Source organism: Petromyzon marinus, chromosome 68 (assembly GCF_048934315.1).
Source record: "Petromyzon marinus isolate PM22_M1 ecotype Great Lakes invasive population chromosome 68, UKy_Petmar_22M1.pri1.0, whole genome shotgun sequence".
Taxonomy (NCBI): domain Eukaryota; kingdom Metazoa; phylum Chordata; class Hyperoartia; order Petromyzontiformes; family Petromyzontidae; genus Petromyzon; species Petromyzon marinus.
Genome location: NC_133734.1, coordinates 6,275,937 through 6,296,188, shown reverse-complemented (window position 1 = coordinate 6,296,188; position 20,252 = coordinate 6,275,937). Strand labels below are relative to the sequence as shown.

The 20,252-nt window shown below is 48.2% G+C and overlaps 1 protein-coding gene across 6 annotated transcripts in view; it reads right to left on the bottom strand.

Annotated features, from left to right (window-relative positions):
- Window positions 1-20,252, bottom strand: part of LOC116956905 (bifunctional 3'-phosphoadenosine 5'-phosphosulfate synthase 1-like) — a 74,310-nt gene that overhangs the window by 35,365 nt on the left and 18,693 nt on the right. Inside the window, exon 1 of one of the 6 annotated variants that reach the window (XM_032978780.2) lies at window positions 18,264-18,702. The exons of the other annotated variants lie outside the window; for them this stretch is intronic. The gene's annotated coding sequence lies outside the window, so the exon portion shown is untranslated. Of the gene's footprint in view, window positions 1-18,263; window positions 18,703-20,252 lie in introns of those variants that run through there. 6 annotated transcript variants of the gene reach the window in all.

Here is a 20,252-nt window from a genome sequence, read left to right as displayed (position 1 = left end):
AGAGACACACAGAGACACACACAGAAAGAGACAAACACACAGAGACACAGAGACACACACACTCAGAGACCACACAGTGAGACACACAGAGACACACACAGAGAGACACACAGAGACACACACAGAGAGACACACAGAGAAACACACAGAGAGACACACAGAGACACACACAGAAAGAGACAAACACACAGAGACACAGAGACACACACACTCAGAGACCACACAGTGAGACACACACAGAGACACACACAGAGAGACACGCAGAGACACACACAGAAAGAGACACACACACACAAAGACACAGAGACACACACAGAGAGACACACAGAGAGACACACATAGAGAGACACACAAAGAGACACACAGAGAGAGACACACAGAGAGACACAAAGAGAGACACACACAGAGAGACACAGAGAGACACAGAGAGACACAGAGAGACACACACACAGAGAGACAGAGACACACAGACAGAGACACACACAGAGACACAAAGGGACACACAGAGAGAGACACACACAGAGAGACACACAAAGACAGAGACACACTCACTCACTCACACACTCACTCACGCACTCACACACACTCACACACTTACCCACTCACTCACTCACCCACTCACTGACTCACCCACGCACTCACACAATCACTCACCCACTCACTCATACAATCACTCACCCACTCACTCACACACACTCACACACTTACCCACTCACTCACTCACCCACTCACTCACTCACCCACTCACACAATCACTCACCCACTCACCCACTCACTCACTCACCCACTCACTCACACACTCACCCACTCACTCACCCACTCACCCACTCACTCACACAATTACTCACCCACTCACTCACCCACTCACTCACCCACTCACTCACTCACCCACTCACTCACACAATCACTCACCCACTCACTCACCCACTCACAAACAAAGATCCCCCGTATAGCCTTAACAGACTGTAGGGGCAAGTGCTGTTAGCGAGCACCTATGAAGGCCGGAACGGCACACGAGGGGGTGGGTGGCCAACACCACGCCCGGCCGCCTTTGTCTCTCCCCCAGTGCTAGCGATGTTCACTACACCACCACCACCACACCACCACTACACCACCACAACTACACTACCACTACACTACACCGCTACACCAGGTACTCATTTGAGGCTGAGTAGACCTATGGGAGGCCCAGGACCGGTTCAGAAAATCGTCACTGGCGGTGTTGGCCGTGAGCAGGAATCGAACTCGGGTAGCTGGGTTCATAGCGTAGCGTAGCGCTACCTACTACACCACCACTCACATACACAGACACACAAATATATATACATATAGAGATAAATACATACACAGATACACACAGACACATACACTCACTCACACACTCAATCACACACTCACTCACACACTCACCCACAGACACTCACTCACGCACCCACTCACATACTCACTCACACACTCACTCACACACTCACCCAGAGACACCCACTCACACACTCACTCGCTCATACACTCACTCACACACTCACTCACACGCTCACCCAGAGACACTCACTCACACACCCACTCACATACTCACTCACACACTCACTCACTCACACACTCAATCACAAACTCACACACTCACCCAGAGACACTCACTCACTCACACACTCACTCACACACTCACTCACCCAGAGACACTCACCTAGAGACACTCACACCCAGAGACACTCACTCACTCACCCAGAGATACTCACCCAGAGACACTCAATCACTCACACACTCACCCAGAGACACTCACACCCAGAGACACTCACCCAGATACACTCACACACTCACCCAGAGACACTCACACACTCACTCACTCACACACTCCCCCAGAGACACTCACTCACACACTCACCCAGAGACACTCACTCAGAGACACTCACACACTCACCCAGAGACAAACAACAACAACCGCCATTCGCCACTAAGTGGCGTTGACGTCACCACGACGCTTGTGCCAGGCGATGTGCACCTTGAGGCCAAGTGTCGAATGCCCGCTGGCAGGAGGTCACGGGGCAGACCCAGGTGCTACGGGTCGACTGACTGAGATGACTGAGATGACTGGCTGATGCACCACCTGTGCCCCCTACTGTGCCAACCTGCTGTGCTTTAGCCACCCGACGCTCCGCTTGTTGTTGTGAGCGTCGCTCCTCCGCCAACTGCCCAGTAGCGTCCTTCACGAGTCTCCTCCACAGAGGCCGATCTTGACACCGCTGGTACCAGTCATCGGCAAGTCCACTCAGCTCCACGTCCTCCTGTACCACATCACTTCATCTCTTCTCTAGCCCGTGCCGCGCCCGTACAGCCCCCTCGATCCGGCCGAACAAAAGCTGTTTCGGCATGCGGTGGCTGGGCATGCGGGCTACATGACTGAGCCAACGCAGCCTTTCCTGCCGAAGGAGCTCACCGATGAGACCTTGCCCAGATCTTTCAAGGATTTGTGAGCTCCTCACACAATCCAGCCTGGTTAAACCCAGAATGGATCGTAGGCAGGCTAGCCTAAATGTTTCTAACCGGCGAAGATGTTCCATTAAGGGGGTCTACGTTTCGCAAGCGCAGAGAAGGGAGGAAATGACCGTGGCCAAGAAGACCTGAAGCTTAGTGCAGAGCGACAGACCAGGTAGCTTCCACACAGCGTTACGCAACCGATGAAAAGATATTGCCGCTCGACTGATTCGGAGTGAGACCTCTGCTGTTAAACTGGAGCCGGTCATAAGCACACTGCCCAGGTATGGGAAACTCTCCACTCTCTCCACCACTGCCCCATCACCGATTGGGAGTTATGGGGATGGAGTGTCCGATGGTACAAAATACCCAGGCAGGTGCTTAGTTTTGGTGGGGCTGATGGTAAGGCCCCACCTCTTAGTGACATGCTCTACTGATGGTATCATAGGCCTTGACCAGGTAAATAAAGCAGAGATGTAGGTCTTGTTGGAATTCCCTACACCTCTACTGGAGCAGACGGACAGAAAATATGGCATCTGTGCAGGACCACCCTTTCCTGAAACCGCATTGGGGCTCCGCAAGCCTCTCCTGAGGAGTGAGATGCCCCTGTAGTTAGTCTGTGCGGTCCCCCTTCTTAAAGAGGAGGACCACCAGGGCTTCCTTCCAATCCTGCGGAACCCATCCAGTGGTCCAGACTGTTGTTATGATGTCATATAGGGCAGTCTGTGCACAAACACCACCTTTCCTCAGCATTCCGCTTGGGAGATCATCTCTGCCTGGTGCTTTTCTTGGTCTCAGACTCCAGATCGCCTTCAGTACTTCCTCAACAGATGGCACCTCAGCCAGCCACTCACATGGGGTGACTTCTTCCAATATTTGAGGCACTGCAGCCTCAGCAGGGTCATCCCCACTTTGTCCCACGTTGTTTTCCAGGCTGAGGGATTTCCCCTCCCCCAGGACGTCACAGAAATGCTCAGCAAACCTAAAAACCTGTTCCTGGGGGTCGGAGATTGGATCATCGTTTTTTCCCCTAATGATGGTAAGAGGTGTGGCGCTGCAGGTTACTTTTTTGATGGAGTTAAAGAGCGATTAGTGATCGCGGGCCACTGAGTCAGACTCCATCTCCTCAGCAACCCGCGACCACCACCCATCCCTTGCAGCGCCTCACGGCTCTCCGAACCTCCGAGCGAAGTCTGCAGGAAGCCTCCTCATTCTCCGACTTGGGATGCTGTAGCCGATTAGAGTGGGCCTGTCGCTTTTTCTCGGCCAGCCTGAACACCTCCTCTGTCAGCCAGGGTCTCTGGGGAGGTCTGGACCGTGTACCCAAGTCAGCCATTGCAGCTGCATGAGCCACAGTCCTAAACCTTGCCCATTTACCCTCGACATCTGGAGGAGTGCGGGAAGATGCCAACCCCAGCCGCAAGCGATGATTAAATTCTCGCTTGCAACTTTCATCAGCTAGCTGAGACCAAGCCACTTTAGGTTGGAATGGGGTCCTGGATGTACACCCACCACCAGCGTGGAAGAATGGCAGGCGCATCTTACAGATGACAAGTAGATAGTCAGTGGGCAGATCAGCTCCACGTTAGGTCCTGGTGTCAAAGACATGGGCCAGCATCTGCTGGTCCGTCACTATGTAGTCCAGCAGATGTTCTTGCTGGGACCCGGGATGCATCCATGATGTTGTGTGGATGCGCTTGTGGCGGAACAGCGTGTTGGTAATTACAAGCCCATGGGCTGCATAAAATCCAGCAGCCTCCTAATGTTGTTATTGAGCTGATCTGGCCCATGCCTTCCAATCACTCCAGATCAGGTGCCAGCATCATGACCAACTTGGACATTGAAAACACCCAACAAGATGACTCTATCCCGAGGGGCCACTTTAGCTAGCACCTGTGACAGGAGGTCATAGAAGGCATCCAACTCATCGGCTATGCCTGCATCCCTCCACGGATGTTTGTCTTCGGTGGGGGCATAATTAACCACGACCACCACTCCTCACCACTAGTTGATGGGAAGGCGAGCCCAAAGTAGACTGTGGCTAACAGCTTCCCACACCTCACCGCTACACTCCCACGCCCCCTTCATTGTTTTGTTCAGAAGAAGAGCCGCACCCTGTTGTTTGGCAGTCTCCTTCCCCGAGTAGAGAACTGTCCACCCCTCATGGTGGCAGGAGCCAGAGCCGGTCCACCGGACCTCCTGAATACCCCAGAAATCTAGGCAGTACCGGTCCAGCTCCCAACAGAGGAGTGGAAGGCTCTCCTCCGCAGTGAGCATTCGAACATACCACGTGGTCCCACGTAGTGGTTTTTGTTGTTTCTGGAGGAGCTCTGAGGGTAAGGATTCAGCCACCTGGCTCCACACTCACATACTCACACACTCACTTCAGACACTCACTCAACCACTCACTCACATACTCACACACTCACTCAACCACTCACACACTCGCACACTCACACACTTGTACACTCACACACTCACTCACACACTCACTCATACACTAACCTATCCACTCACACGCTCACACACTCACTCACTCATACACAACCAGCTGGTGGTGGTGGAAGTGGCCGAGGTGGTGGTGGAGGTGGTTGGAGGTGGTGGTAGTGGCGGGTGGAGGTGATGGTGGTAGTGGTGGGTGGAGGTGGTGGTGGTAGTGGTTGTGGTAGGTGGTGGTGGTGGTTGAAGTGGACTCTGGACTGATACAGTGCAGGGGTTTATTGCCACGCTTCAACGAGTGTCCCTTCACCTTGCGTAACTCTCAACCCGATGGGGACAGCTGATAGACACGCACACACACTGACACACACACATTGACACAAAGACACACTGACACACTCAGACACACACACACGCATTGACACTCACACAGAAACACGCACACCGAGACACACAGAGACACACAATGACACACACATAATCCTACATACAATCTTGCATACACACACAGTCCCACATACACACAAACATAGCCTGACACACATACGCACACAATCCAACACACATGCAGTGATGAGTCTATGGGTAGTGTTGAGTCTATGGGTAGTGTTGAGTCTATGTGAAGTTATGAGTCTATGGGCAGTGTTGAGTCTATGGGCAGTGTTGAGTCTATGGGTATCAGTGCTGAGTCTATGGGTAGTGTTGAGTCTATGGGTGGTGTTGAGTCTATGGGTGGTGTTGAGTCTATGGGTAGTGTTGAGTATATGGGCAGTGTTGAGTCTATAGATAGTGTTGAGTCTATGGGTAGTGTTGAGTCTATAGGTAGTGTTGAGTCTATGGGTAGTGTTGAGTCTATGGGTAGTGTTGAGTCTAAGGGTAGTGTTGAGTCTATGGGTAGTGTTGAGTCAATGGTTAGTGTTGAGTCTATGGGTAGTATTGAGTCTATGGGTAGTGTTGAGTCTATGGGTGGTGTTGAGTCTATGGGTGGTGTTGAGTCGATGGGTAGTGTTGAGTCGATAGGTAGTGTTGAGCCTATGGGTAGCAGTAATGAGTCTATGGGTAGTGGAGAGTCTATAGGTAGTGTTGAGTCTATCGGTGGCAGTGTTGAGTCTATGGGCAGTGTTGAGTCTATGGGTAGTGATGAGTCTATGGGTCGTGATGAGTCTATGGGCAGTGTTGAGTCTATGGGTAGTGTTGAGTCTATAGGTAGTGATGAGTCTATGGGCAGTGTTGAGTCTATGGGTAGTGTTGAGTTTTTGGGGAGTGTTGAGTCTATGGGCAGTGTTGAGTCTATGGGTAGTGTTGAGGCTATGGGTAGTGTTGAGTCTATGGGCAGTGTTGAGTCTATGGGTAGTGTTGAGTTTTTGGGGAGTGTTGAGTCTATGGGCAGTGTTGAGTCTATGGGTGGTGTTGAGGCTATGTGTAGTTTTCGATTTAAAGCTTTCGTGACTGCAAGGATTCATCTTCTTCGGTTCTTTCGGTAAAGTCACGTAGATTGAGATTAAAATAATAAAATTAAACAATAAAATTATCACGACGTTTCGGCCACAACACAAGTGGCCTTCTTCAGGTGAAAGGGACAGACCTGTTGGGACGACAGCGCATTGAAGCTTCAATGCTCTGTCGTCCAAACAGGTCTGAGTCTATGGGTAGTGATGAGTCTATGGGTAGTCATTGAGTCTATGGGCAGTGTTGAGTCTATGGGCAGTGTTGAGTCTATGGGTAGTTCTAGATTTGAAGCTTTCGTGACTGCAAGGATTCATACTCTTTGGTTTTATTCGGTAAAGTCACGTAGATAAAATAAAACAAAATAAAACAAAACAATTAAATCACATTTCAGAGGCAACACAAGCTTCCGTCTTCAGGTGGAATAGTCTACGCAGAATATCTGTGTCAGGAGCACAGTTCAGAGACGACCGGGATTATTTACAGGTTAAGGGGGGGGGGTTGGAGTCAGTAATGGGGCGTGGGTGGGTGGGAGGGCTGGGTTAAGCAGCCTTTTGATAGACTGCTGCGGGCAACAACCACTTGGCACTGCACGAGAGTGGGTACAACCCAACTTTTTGTTATGCTGTGTGCGGGGTCAGGGGGAGGAAGAGACCTGCTTCATGTGCACATCTCTATTTTTTGAAAGCGGCGGCAAACGGCTGTTCAATTATAAGGTAGTTAAAGTTTGATATACAACCACTGAGAAAAGGAAATGGCTGTACAAAAATTGAAAGGCAGCTAACGTTTGACTTGATTTGTAACATCTTTCCAGTGATTGCTCAATTTGAAACCATCCTCTCGGTTGAAGTTGTGTCTGTGTTTGTAAATCTGGATGGTCTTGTGGACAAATCTCTGATAATAACCGGTAGGTTTGCAGAGCACCTTGGTATGTGAGAAAACAATATCATGATCACCCACAGCGTTGTAACAATGATCAGCCACGGCAGAATAATTCGTTCTGCCGTGTTTCAAATCTGATTTGTGCTCGCGAAATCGGTCAGAGATATGTCGCTTTGTCTCCCCGATATAGCAGTCCCCGCAGGTACAACTCAATTTGTAAACACCGGGGTACTGTAAGTCAGGATTAACATCCTTTACTGACGGGATCAGATCACGGATTTTGTGCACTGTGTTGAACCGGACCTGGATCTTGTGTTTGTTTAGAATTTTGGAAATCATTTTAGTAACGCCTGCTATGTATGGTAACGTGATGATTTTGATCAGTGTCAAGTGGTTGTTTCTGTATGGTGGGAGAAACAGCTTGGCGGATGGTACGGTCAGAATAACCGTTCATCTTGAGGGTCAGATGTACAGTGAGGGAGAAAAGTATTTGATCCCCTGCTGATTTTGTACGTTTGCCCACTGACAAAGAAATGATCAGTCTGTAATTTTAATGGTAGGTTTATTTGATCAGTGAGAGACAGAATAACAAAAAAATAAAAAAACGCACGTCAAAAATGTTATAAATTGATTTGCATTTTAATGAGGGAAATAAGTATTTGATCCCCTCTCAATCAGAAAGATGTCTGTCTCCCAGGTGTCTTTTATACAGGTAACGAGCTGAGATTAGGAGCACACTCTTAATGGGAGTGCTCCTACTCTCAGCTTTTTTACCTGTATAGAAGGCACGTGTCCACAGAAGCAATCAATCAATCAGATTCCAAACTCTCCACCATGGCCAAGACCAAAGAGCTCTCCAAGGATGTCAGGGACAAGATTGTAGACCTACACAAGGCTGGAATGGGCTACAAGACCATTGCCAAGCAGCTTGGTGAGAAGGTGACAAGTTGGTGCGATTATTCGCAAATGGAAGAAACACAAAAGAACTGTCAATCTCCCTCGGCCAGGGGCTCCATGCAAGATCTCACCTCGTGGAGTTGCAATGATCATGAGAACGGTGAGAAATCAGCCCAGAACTACACGGGAGGATCTTGTCAATGATCTCAAGGTAGCTGGGACCATAGTCACCAAGAAAACAATTGGTAACACACTATGCCGTGAAGGACTGAAATCCTGCAGCGCCCGCAAGGTCCCCCTGCTCAAGAAAGCACATATATATGCCCGTCTGAAGTTTGCCAATGAACATCTGAATGATAAAGTATTAAAGCTTTCGTGACTGCATAAAATTACTCATTGGTTTTTTCGGTAAAGTCACGTATGTAAAAATACAATAAAATTATATTAAAACAAAAAACAATCACGACGTTTCGATCACAACGCAAGTGATCTTCATCAGGTGTCAAGAACAAATCACGGAGGTAAATACAACACAAAGATGAGAGACGAGAATTCAACAAACCTGAAAAAACATTATGTGAAGCACATCCAGTCAGGCCAACAACACAGTTAGACACTTCCTCTATGTGTAAGATGTGCATGTTTGAGCTGCCGCTCTCGCTCTGGCCCCTCCCCCCCTCCAACCGTATTTCCTATTTAAGCTTCTGTTCATCCCCCCCCCGCCCCCCTCTCTCTCTCTCTGCCTCCCTGTCCGTCTTTCCTCCCTCCTTACCTCTAGTGGACTTGTATATGTATTTCTACTGACCGTGTACCTCGCATTTTTCATTCTATCTATGCTGGTATGTGCAATCCAAAGGTTCAACACGAAATTTAACACTTCTGAAATTCGTGGTCTGCCAGGAAGTGTCTAACTGTGTTGTTGGCTGACTGGATGTGGTTCACATAATGTTTTGTTCAGGTTTGTTGAATTCTCGTCTCTCATCTTTTTGTTGGATTTACCTCCGTGATTTGTTCTTGACACCTGATGAAGATCGCTTGCGTTGTGATCGAAACGTCGTGATTGTTTTCTGTTTTAACATAATTTTATTGTATTTCTACATACGTGACTTTACCGAAAAAACCAATGAGTAATTTATGCAGTCACAAAAGCTTTAATACTTTATTATCACACTTCTACGGGGACGTTACCGTTGTAATTATGTGTAAGATGTGCCCTTTTTTGAGCTGCCGTTTTGTATTTACAAGAGGTGGTCATTTTTTGAGCTGCCGTTTTGTATTTACAAGAGGTGGTCCTTTTTTGAGCTGCCGTTTTGTATGTGTAAGATGTTGCGTGTTTGAGCTGCCGCTCTGGCTCTGGCCCCTCCCCACATCCAACCGTATTTCCTATTTAAGCTTCTGTTCATCCCTCTGCCCCCCCCCCCTCTCTCTGCCTCCCTGTCCGTCTTTCCTCCCTCCTTACCTCTTGGTGGACTTGTATATGTATTTCTACTGACAATGTACCTCATATTTTTCATTCTATCTATGCTGGTATGTGCAATCCAAAGGTTCAACACGAAATTTAACACTCTTCTGAAATTTGTGGTCCGCCAGGAAGTGTCTGTGTTGTTGGCCTGACTGGATGTGCTTCACATGTTTTTTTCAGGTTTGTTGAATTCTCGTCTCTCATCTTGTTGTATTTACCTCCGTGATTTGTTCTTGACACCTGATGAAGATCGCTTGCGTTGTGATCGAAACGTCGTGATTGTTTTTTTATATAATTTTATTGTATTTCTACATACGTGACTTTACCGAAAAAGACAATGAGTAACATCTGAATGATTCAGAGGACAACTGGGTGAAAGTATTGTGGTCAGATGAGACCAAAATGGAGCTCTTTGGCATAAACTCAACTCGCTGTGTTTGGAGGAGGAGGAATGCTGCCTATGACCCCAAGAACACCATCCCCACCGTCAAACATGGAGGTGGAAACATTATGCTTTGGGGGTGTTTTTCTGCTAAGGGGACAGGACAACTTCACCGCATCAAAGGGACGACGGACGGGGCCATGTACCATCAAATCATGGTTGAGAACCTCCTTCCCTCAGCCAGGGCATTGAAAATGGGTCATGGATGGGTATTCCAGCATAACAATGACCCAAAAACATGGCCAAGGCAACAAAGGAGTGGCTCAAAAAGAAGCACATTAAGGCCCTGGAATGGCCTAGCCAGTCGCCAGACCTTAATCCCATAGACAATCTGTGGAGGGAGCTGAAGGTTCGAGTTGCCAAACGTCAGCCTCGAAACCTTAATGACTTGGAGAAGATCTGCAAAGAGGAGTGGGACAAAATCCCTCCTGAGATGTGTGCAAACCTGGTGGCCAACTACAAGAAACGTCTGACCTCTGTGATTGCCAACAAGAGTTGTGCCACCAAGTACTAAGTCATGTTTTGCAGAGGGGTCAAATAATTATTTCCCTCATTAAAATGCAAATCAATTTATAACATTTTTGACATGCGTTTTTCTGGATTTTTTGTTGTTATTCTGTCTCTCACTGTTCAAATAAACCTATCATTAAAATTATACACTGATGATTTCTTTGTCAGTGGGAAAATGTACAAAATCAGCAGGGGATCCATACTTTTTCCCTCACTGTACATGTTTTAATTCACTGGTCAGGTGGTGTTTGTCAGAAATGCAATGAGCCCTATGGATTAACATTTTGATGAGATAATTCTTCTGAGTTGGGTGGTGGTGGGAATCAGGCTTCATGTAGGAGTCTGTGTGGGTGGGCTTCCTGTAAACAGAATGTTCCAAAGAGCCATCAGGCTTTCTCTCAAACAGGACATCAAAGAATGGTAGCTTGCCATCTTTCTCCACTTCCATGGTGAATTTGATGGAAGGGTGTCTGGAATTGATGTGGTCTAGGAAAAGGTTGAAAGCTGGGAGGCCATGTGGCCAAATGACGAAAGTGTCATCCACATATCTCTTCCACAGGGAAGGGCTGAGGGTGGATGTCTGGATGGCGTCTGATTAAAATTTCTCCATGAAAACATTGGCTATCACTGGTGATAAGGGGGAACCCATGGGGGTACTCTCATTTTGTTTGTAGAAGGTGCCATTCCAAGTAAAGTAGGTGTTGGTGAGGCAGTGCTTAACCGCGAATTTAAAAAAGAGAGATATAGTCATCCTCTCGGCTGACAAAGGCAATGACGCTGTAAGTATGGATAAAAATTCATACAACAAAATCCAGGACCTACTCAATGATGGAAGTTACTCAAAAATTAAAAATGACCCTACTAACAGCCTAACGATAAAAACCAACAAGATCATCACAAGTTCAACTTCCCTAATTGAACCAACCAAACGTCCCTCCCTAAAACCCTCCGCAGCAAGACCTCCCAGATTCTATGGTCTTCCCAATATCCATAAAGAAGGTACCCCAATACGACCCATCGTGTCCACTATCAACTCACCTACATACAAGCTGGCCCGTTTACTGTCAGATACTCTGCTTCCCTTCACTGGCAAGACCACCTCAGCAGTACTTAACTCAGCCCAATTGGTCTCTATGGTTAAGGACATTGTACTGTCTCCTGATATCCTCGTCAGCTTTGATGTGGTCTCTCTGTTCACCAAGGTCCCAGTACCTGATACCATCACAATAATCGAAGATTTGGTCCAACATGGACTTGACCCCGATGTACCGGCGTTGGTTAAGCACTGCCTCAGCAACACCTACTTTACTTGGAATGGCACCTTCTACAAACAAAATGAGGGTACCCCCAAGGGTTCCCCCTTATCACCACTGTTAGCCAATGTTTCCATGGAGAAATTTGAATCAGACGCCATCCAGACATCCACCCTCAGACCTTCCCGGTGGAAGAGATATACACTTTCGTCATTTGGCCACATGGCCTCCCAGCTTTGAACATTTTCCTACACCACATCAATTCCAGACACCGTTCCATCAAATTCACCATGGAAGTGGAGAAAGATGGCAAGCTACCATTCTTGGATATTCTGTTTGAGAGAAGACCTGATGGCCCCTTGGGACATTCTGTTTACAGGAAGCCCACCCACACAGACTCCTACTTGAAGCCTGATTCCCACCACCACCCGACTCAGAAGAATTATCTCATCAAAACGTTAATCCATAGGGCTCGTTGCATTTCTGACAAACACCACCTGACCAGTGAATTAAAACATGTACATATGGCCCTTAAGATGAACGGTTATTCTGACCGTACCATCCGCCAAGCTGTTTCTCCCACCACACAGAAACAACCACTAGACACTCCAATCAAAATAATCACGTTACCATACATAGCAGGCGTTACTAAAAAGATTTCCAAAATTCTAAACAAACATAAGATCCAGGTCCGGTTCAACACAGTGCACAAAATCCGTGATCTGATCCCGTCAGTAAAGGATGTTATTCCTGACTTACAGTACCCCGGTGTTTACAAATTGAGTTGTACCTGTGGTGATTGCTATATCGGGGAGACAAAGCGACAAATCTCTGACCGAATTCGCGAGCACAAATCAGATTTGAAACACGGCAGAACAAATTCTTCTGCCGTGGCTGATCATTGTTACAACGCTGTGGGTGATCATGATATTGTTTTCTCCGATACCAAGGTGTTCTGCAAACCTACCGGTTATTATCGGAGATTTGTCCACGAGGCCATCCAGATTTACAAACACAGACACAACTTCAACCGAGAGGATGGTTTCAAATTGAGCAATCACTGGAAAGATGTTACAAATCAAGTCAAACGTTAGCTGCCTTTCAATTTTTGTACAGCCATTTCCTTTTCTCAGTGGTTGTATATCAAACTTTAACTACCTTATAATTGAACAGCCGTTTGCCGCCGCTTTAAAAAAATGGAGATGTGCACATGAAGCAGGTCTCTTCCTCCCCCCGACCCCGCACGCAGCATAACAAAAAGTTGGGTTGTACCCACTCTCGTGCAGTGCCAAGTGGTTGTTGCCCACAGCAGTCTATCAAAAGGCTGCTTAACCCAGCCCTCCCACCCACCCACATCCCCTTACAGAATCGTCCCCCCCCCTTAACCTGTAAATAATCCCGGTCGTCTCTGAACTGTGCTCCTGACACAGATATTCTGCGTAGACTATTCCACCTGAAGACGGAAGCTTGTGTTGCCTCCGAAACGTCGTGATTTAATTGTTTTATTTTATTTTGTTTTATTTTATCTATGGGTAGCGTTGAGTCCATGGGCAGTGTAGAGTCTATGGGTAGTGTTGAGTCTATGGGTAGTGTTGAGTCTATGGGCAGTGTTGAGTCTATGGGTAGTGATGAGTCTATGGGCAGTGATGAGTCTATGGGCAGTGTTGAGTCTATGGGCAGTGTTGAGTCTATGGGTAGTGTTGAGTCTATGGTGCAGTGTTGAGTCTATCGGTAGCAGTGTTGAGACTATGGGTAGTGTGGAGTCTATGGGGAGCAATGTTGAGTCTATGGGTAGTGTTGAGTCTATGGGTGGTGTCTTAATGGTAGTTAGCACCCCCTGCTGGTAGCAGATTCATAGACCAGTACAGGAAACTCATTCATTCACACACTCACTGACACACTCACTCACATACTCACTCACTTACACACTCACTGACACACTAATTCATTCACACACTCACATACTCACTGACACACTCATTCATTCACACACTCACATACTCACTAACTAACTTAAACACTCACTGACACTCATTCATTCACACACTCACTGACACACTCATTCATTCACACACTCACATACTCACTGACACATTCATTCACACACTCACATACTCACTAACTAACTCACATACTCACTGACACACTCATTCATTCCCACACTCACTGCCACACTCACTCACATACTCACTAACTGACACACTCACTGACACACTCATACATTCAGACACTCACTGCCACACTCACTCACATACTCACTAAATAACTCGCACACTCACTGACACACTCACTCACTCATCCATTCATTCACACACTCACTCACACCCTCACTAACTCATTCATTCACACACTCAATGACACACTCATTCACATACTCACTCATTCATTCAAACACTGACACACTGACTTACATATCCACACACTCACTGACACACTCATTCATTCACACACTCACACCCTCACTCATTCTCATACTCACTGAAACATTTACTCATCCATTCATTCATACACTCACTCACACCCTCACTCACTTATTTACACAATCACTGACACACTCACCAATCACTGACACACTCACTTATCCAATAATTCAAACTCTGACTGACACACTCATTAATTCACACCCTTACTGATACACTCACTCATTCACACACTCACTGACACACTCACTGACACACACTCATACTCACTCATTCATACACTCACTGACACACTCACTCACTGACGCACCCACTCACTGATACACTCACTCACTGACACACTCACTGACACACTCACTCACTAACACACTCACTCAATGATACACACACTCACTGACACACACACTGACACACTCACTCACTGACACACTAACACACACACTCACACACTCACTCACTGACACACTCTCTGACACACACACACACACACTCACTTACTGACACACTAACTGACACACTCACTCACTGACACACTAACTGACACACGGACACACTCACTCACTAACAAACTCACTCACTGACACACACTCTCTGACACACTCACTGACACACCTACTCACTGACACACTCACTGACACGCTCACTGACACACTCACTGACACACACTCACTGACACACACACTCACTGACACACACACTCACTAACACACTCACTCACTAACACTCTCACTCACTGACACACACACACTCTGACACACTCACTGACACACCCACTCACTGACACACCCACTCACTGACACACTCACTGACACACTCACTCACTGACACACTCACTGACCCACTCACTCACTGACACACTCACTGACACACACACTGACACACTCACTGAGACATTCACTCACTGACACACTCACTGACACACCCACTCACTGACACACTCACTCACACTTACTCACTGACACACTCACTGACACACTCACTCACTCACTCACACACTCACTCACACACTCACTGACACACACACTGACACATACACTGACACACTCACTGACACACTCACTGACACACTCACTCACTCACACACACACTCTCTGACACACTCACTCACTGACACACACACTCACTCACACACTCATACACTAACTCACACACTCACTGACACTCACTCACTGACACACTCATTCACTGACACACTCACTGACACACTCACTCACATACTCACTCACTCACACACTCACTCACACACTCACCGACACACACACTGACACACACACTGATACACTCACTGACACACTCACTCACATACTCACTAACTCACACACTCACTGACACACTCATTCATTCACACATTCACTGCCACACTCACTCACATACTCACTAACTAACTCGCACACTCACTGACACACTCACTCACTCATCCATTCATTCACACACTCACTCACACCCTCACTCATTCATTCACACACTCAATGACACACTCATTCACATACTCACTCATTCATTCACACACTGACACACTGACTTACATATCCACACACTCACTGACACACTCATTCATACACTCACTCACACCCTCACTCACTCATTTACACAATCACTGACACACTCACGGACACACTCACCAATCACTGACACACTCACTTATCCATTAATTCAAACTCTGACTGACACACTCATTAATTCACACCCTTACTGATACACTCACTCATTCACACACCCACTAACACACTCACTGACACACTCACTGACACACACACTCACACTCATTCACACTCAATCACACACTCAATGACACACTCACTGACACACCCACTCACTGACACACTCACTCACTGACACACTCACTCACTGACACACCCACTCACTGATACACTCACTCACTGACACACTCACTGACACACTCACTCAATGATACACACACTCACTGACACACACACTGACACACTCACTCACTGACACACTCACTGACACACACACTCACACTCATTCACTCACTCACTGACACACTCTCTAACACACACACTCACTCACTGACACACTAACTGACACACTCACTCACTGACACACTAACTGACACACTCACTCACTAACACACTCACTCACTCACTGACACACACTGACACACCCACTCAATGATGCACTCACTGACACGCTCACAGACACACTCACTGACACACACACTCACTGACACACACACTCACTGACACACACTCACTGACACACTCACTGACACACTCACTCACTGACACACTCACTGACACACTCACTGCCACACTCACTGACACACTCACTCACTGACACACCCACTGCCACACTCACTGACACACCCACTCACTGACACACTCACTGACACACTCACTCACTGACACACTCACTGACACACTCACTGACACACTCACTCACACACACTCTCTGACACACTCACTCACTGACACACACACTCACTCACACACTCACTGACATACTCATTCACTGACACACTCACTGACACACTCACTCACATACTCACTCACACACTCACTCACACACTCACTGACACACACACTGACACACACACTGACACACTCACTGACACACTCACTCACATACTCACTAACTCACACACTCACTGACACACTCATTCATTCACACACTCACTGCCACACTCACTCACATACTCACTAACTCGCACACTCACTGACACACTCACTCACTCATCCATTCATTCACACACTCACTCACACCCTCACTCATTCATTCACACACTCAGTGACACACTCATTCACATACTCATTCATTCACACACTGACTTACATATCCACACACTGACACACTCATTCATTCACTCACACCCTCACTCATTCTCATACTCACTGAAACATTTACTCATCCATTCATTCATACACTCACTCACACCCTCACTCACTCATTTACACAATCACTGACACACTCACGGACACACTCACCAATCACTGACACACTGACTTATCCATTAATTCAAACTGACTGACACACTCATTAATTCACTCCCTTACTGATACACTCACTAATTCACACACTCACTGACACACTCTGACACACTCACTGACACTCACTCATTCACACACTCAGACACACTCACTGACACACTCACTCACTGACATACTCACTCACTGACACTCCCACTCACTGATACACTCACTCACTAACACACTCACTCAATGATACACACACTCACTGACACACACCCTGCCACACACACTGACACACTCACTCACTGACACACACACTCACACACTCACTCACTGACACACTCTCTGACACACACACTCACTCACTGGCACACTAACTGACACACTCACTCACTGACACACTAACTGACACACTCATTGATACACTCACTAACACACTCACTCACTGACACACACTCTCTGACACACTCACTGACACACCCACTCACTGACGCATTCACTGACACGCTCACTGACACACTCACTGACACACACACTCACTGACACACTCACTGACACACACTCACTGACACACTCACTGACACACTCACTCACTAACACACTCACTCACTGACACACACACACACACTCTGACACACTCACTGACACACACACTCACTGACACAACCCCTCACTGACACACTCACTGACACACTCACTGACACACTCACTGACACACTCACTCACTGACACACTCACTGACACACCGACTCACTGACACACACACTGACACACTCACTGACACACTCACTCACACACTAACTCACACACTCACTCTCTGACACACTCACTCACTGACACACTCACTGACACACTCACTCACTGACACACTCACTCACTGACACACTCACTGACACACACACTGACACACACACTGACACACTCACTCACTCACTCACACACTCACTCACACAGTCACACACTAACTCACACACTCACTGACACTCACTCACTGACACACTCACTGACACCCTGACACACTCACTCACATACTCACTCATTCATTCACACACTCACTGACACACTGACTTACATATTCACACACTCACTCATTGTGCGTGTGTTGCGTACCGTGATGAGTGGTGGTGGTGGTAGTTGCCGTGGTGGTAGTTGTCCTGGTGGTAGTAGTCGTGGTGGTGGTAGTTGTGGTGGTGGTAGTTGTGGTGGTTGTGGTAGTTGTGGTGGTAGTTGTGGTGGTAGTTGTGGTGGTAGTTGTGGTAGTTGTGGTGGTGGTTGTGGTGGTTGTGGTAGTTGTGGTGGTGGTAGTTGTGGTGGTTGTGGTGGTTGTGGTAGTTGTGGTGGTGGTAGTTGTGGTGGTTGTGGTAGTTGTGGTAGTTGTGGTGGTAGTTGTGGTGGTTGTGGTAGTTGTGGTGGTAGTTGTGGTGGTAGTTTTGGTAGTTGTGGTGGTTGTGGTAGTTGTGGTGGTGGTAGTTGTGGTGGTTGTGGTGGTGGTCCTGGTGGTGGTCGTGGTGGTGGTGGGTGGCCGTGGATCTCACTACGCGTGGCAAAACGAAATATACCCCCCTAGCCCCGCCCCTCACCCCCTAGCCCCGCCCTCACTTCCTAGCCCCGCCCCTCGCCCCGTATCCCCGCCCCTTGTCCCGCTAGCCCCGCACCTCACCCCCTAAGCCCCGTCCCCCACCCTATAGCCCCACCCCTCAACCTACTAGCCCCGCCCTGTACACCCTCTAGATCCGCCCCTCTACAACCCTAGCCTCGCCCCTAACTCTGATAGCCCCACCCCTTACCCCCTAGCCCCGCCCCTAATCCCCTTAGCCCCGCCCTCCGGGAGGATGGCGCGTGACTCTAAGAATGTTAAATTTCGATTTAAAGCTTTCGTGACTGCAGGGATTCATTTTCTTGGTTCCTTCGGTAAAGTTTAAGAATGTTGTCACATCAGCACTTACGTCATGTGAGTGACACTCACCCATCACTCCATCTCTACTCACACACTCACCAACTCATTCACTCACACACTCACCCACTCACCCACTGACACACTCATACACTCACACACATACTCACTCAATCTCTCACCCACTCACACACTCACTCGCACACACACTCACACACACACTCACTCACCCACCCACTCACTCACCCACTGACACACTCACCCACTCACACTCACAAACACACTCAATCACTCACTCACCCATTCACTCACCCACTCACACACTCACCCACTCACACACTCTCTCACCCACTCACACACTCACCCACTCACACACTCACTAACATTCACTCTCACACAACAACAACCGCCATTCGCCACGAAGTGTCGGTGACATCACCACGACGCTTGTGCCAGGCCATGTGCACATTGAGGCCACGTGGAGTGTCGAACGCCCACTGGCAGGAGGTTACGGGGCACACCCAGGTGCCACGGGTCGACTGACTGAGATGACCGAGATGACTGGCTGGTGCACCACCTGTGCCCCCTACTGTGCCAACCTGCTGTGCTTTAGCCACCCGGCGCTCCGCTCGTTGTTGTGAGCGTCGCTCCTCCGCCCTCCGTTGTTGTTGGAGGGCGACTACCTCCAACTGCCCAGTAGCGTCCTTCACGAGCCTCCTCCACAGAGGCCGATCTTGACACCGCTGGTACCAGTCATCGGCAAGTCCACTCAGCTCCACGTCCTCCTGTACCACATCACTCCATCTCTTCTCTAGCCCGTGCCGCGCCCATATAGCCCCCTCAATCCGGCCGAACAAAAGCTGTTTCGGCATGCGGTGGCTGGGCATGCGGGCTACATGACCCAGCCATCGCAGCCTTGCCTGCCGGAGGAGCTCACCGATGGGACCTTGCCCAGATCTTTCAAGAATTTGTGAGCTCCTCACACAATCCAGTCTGGTTAAACCCAGGATGGATCGTAGGCAGGCCAGCCTAAATGTTTCTAACAGGCGAAGATGTTCCATTAGGGGGGTCCACGTTTCGCAAGCGTAGAGAAGGGAGGGAATGACCGTGGCCGAGAAGACCTGAAGCTTAGTGCAGAGCGACAGACCAGGTAGCTTCCACACAGCGTTACACAACCGATGAAAATATATTGCCGCTTGACTGAT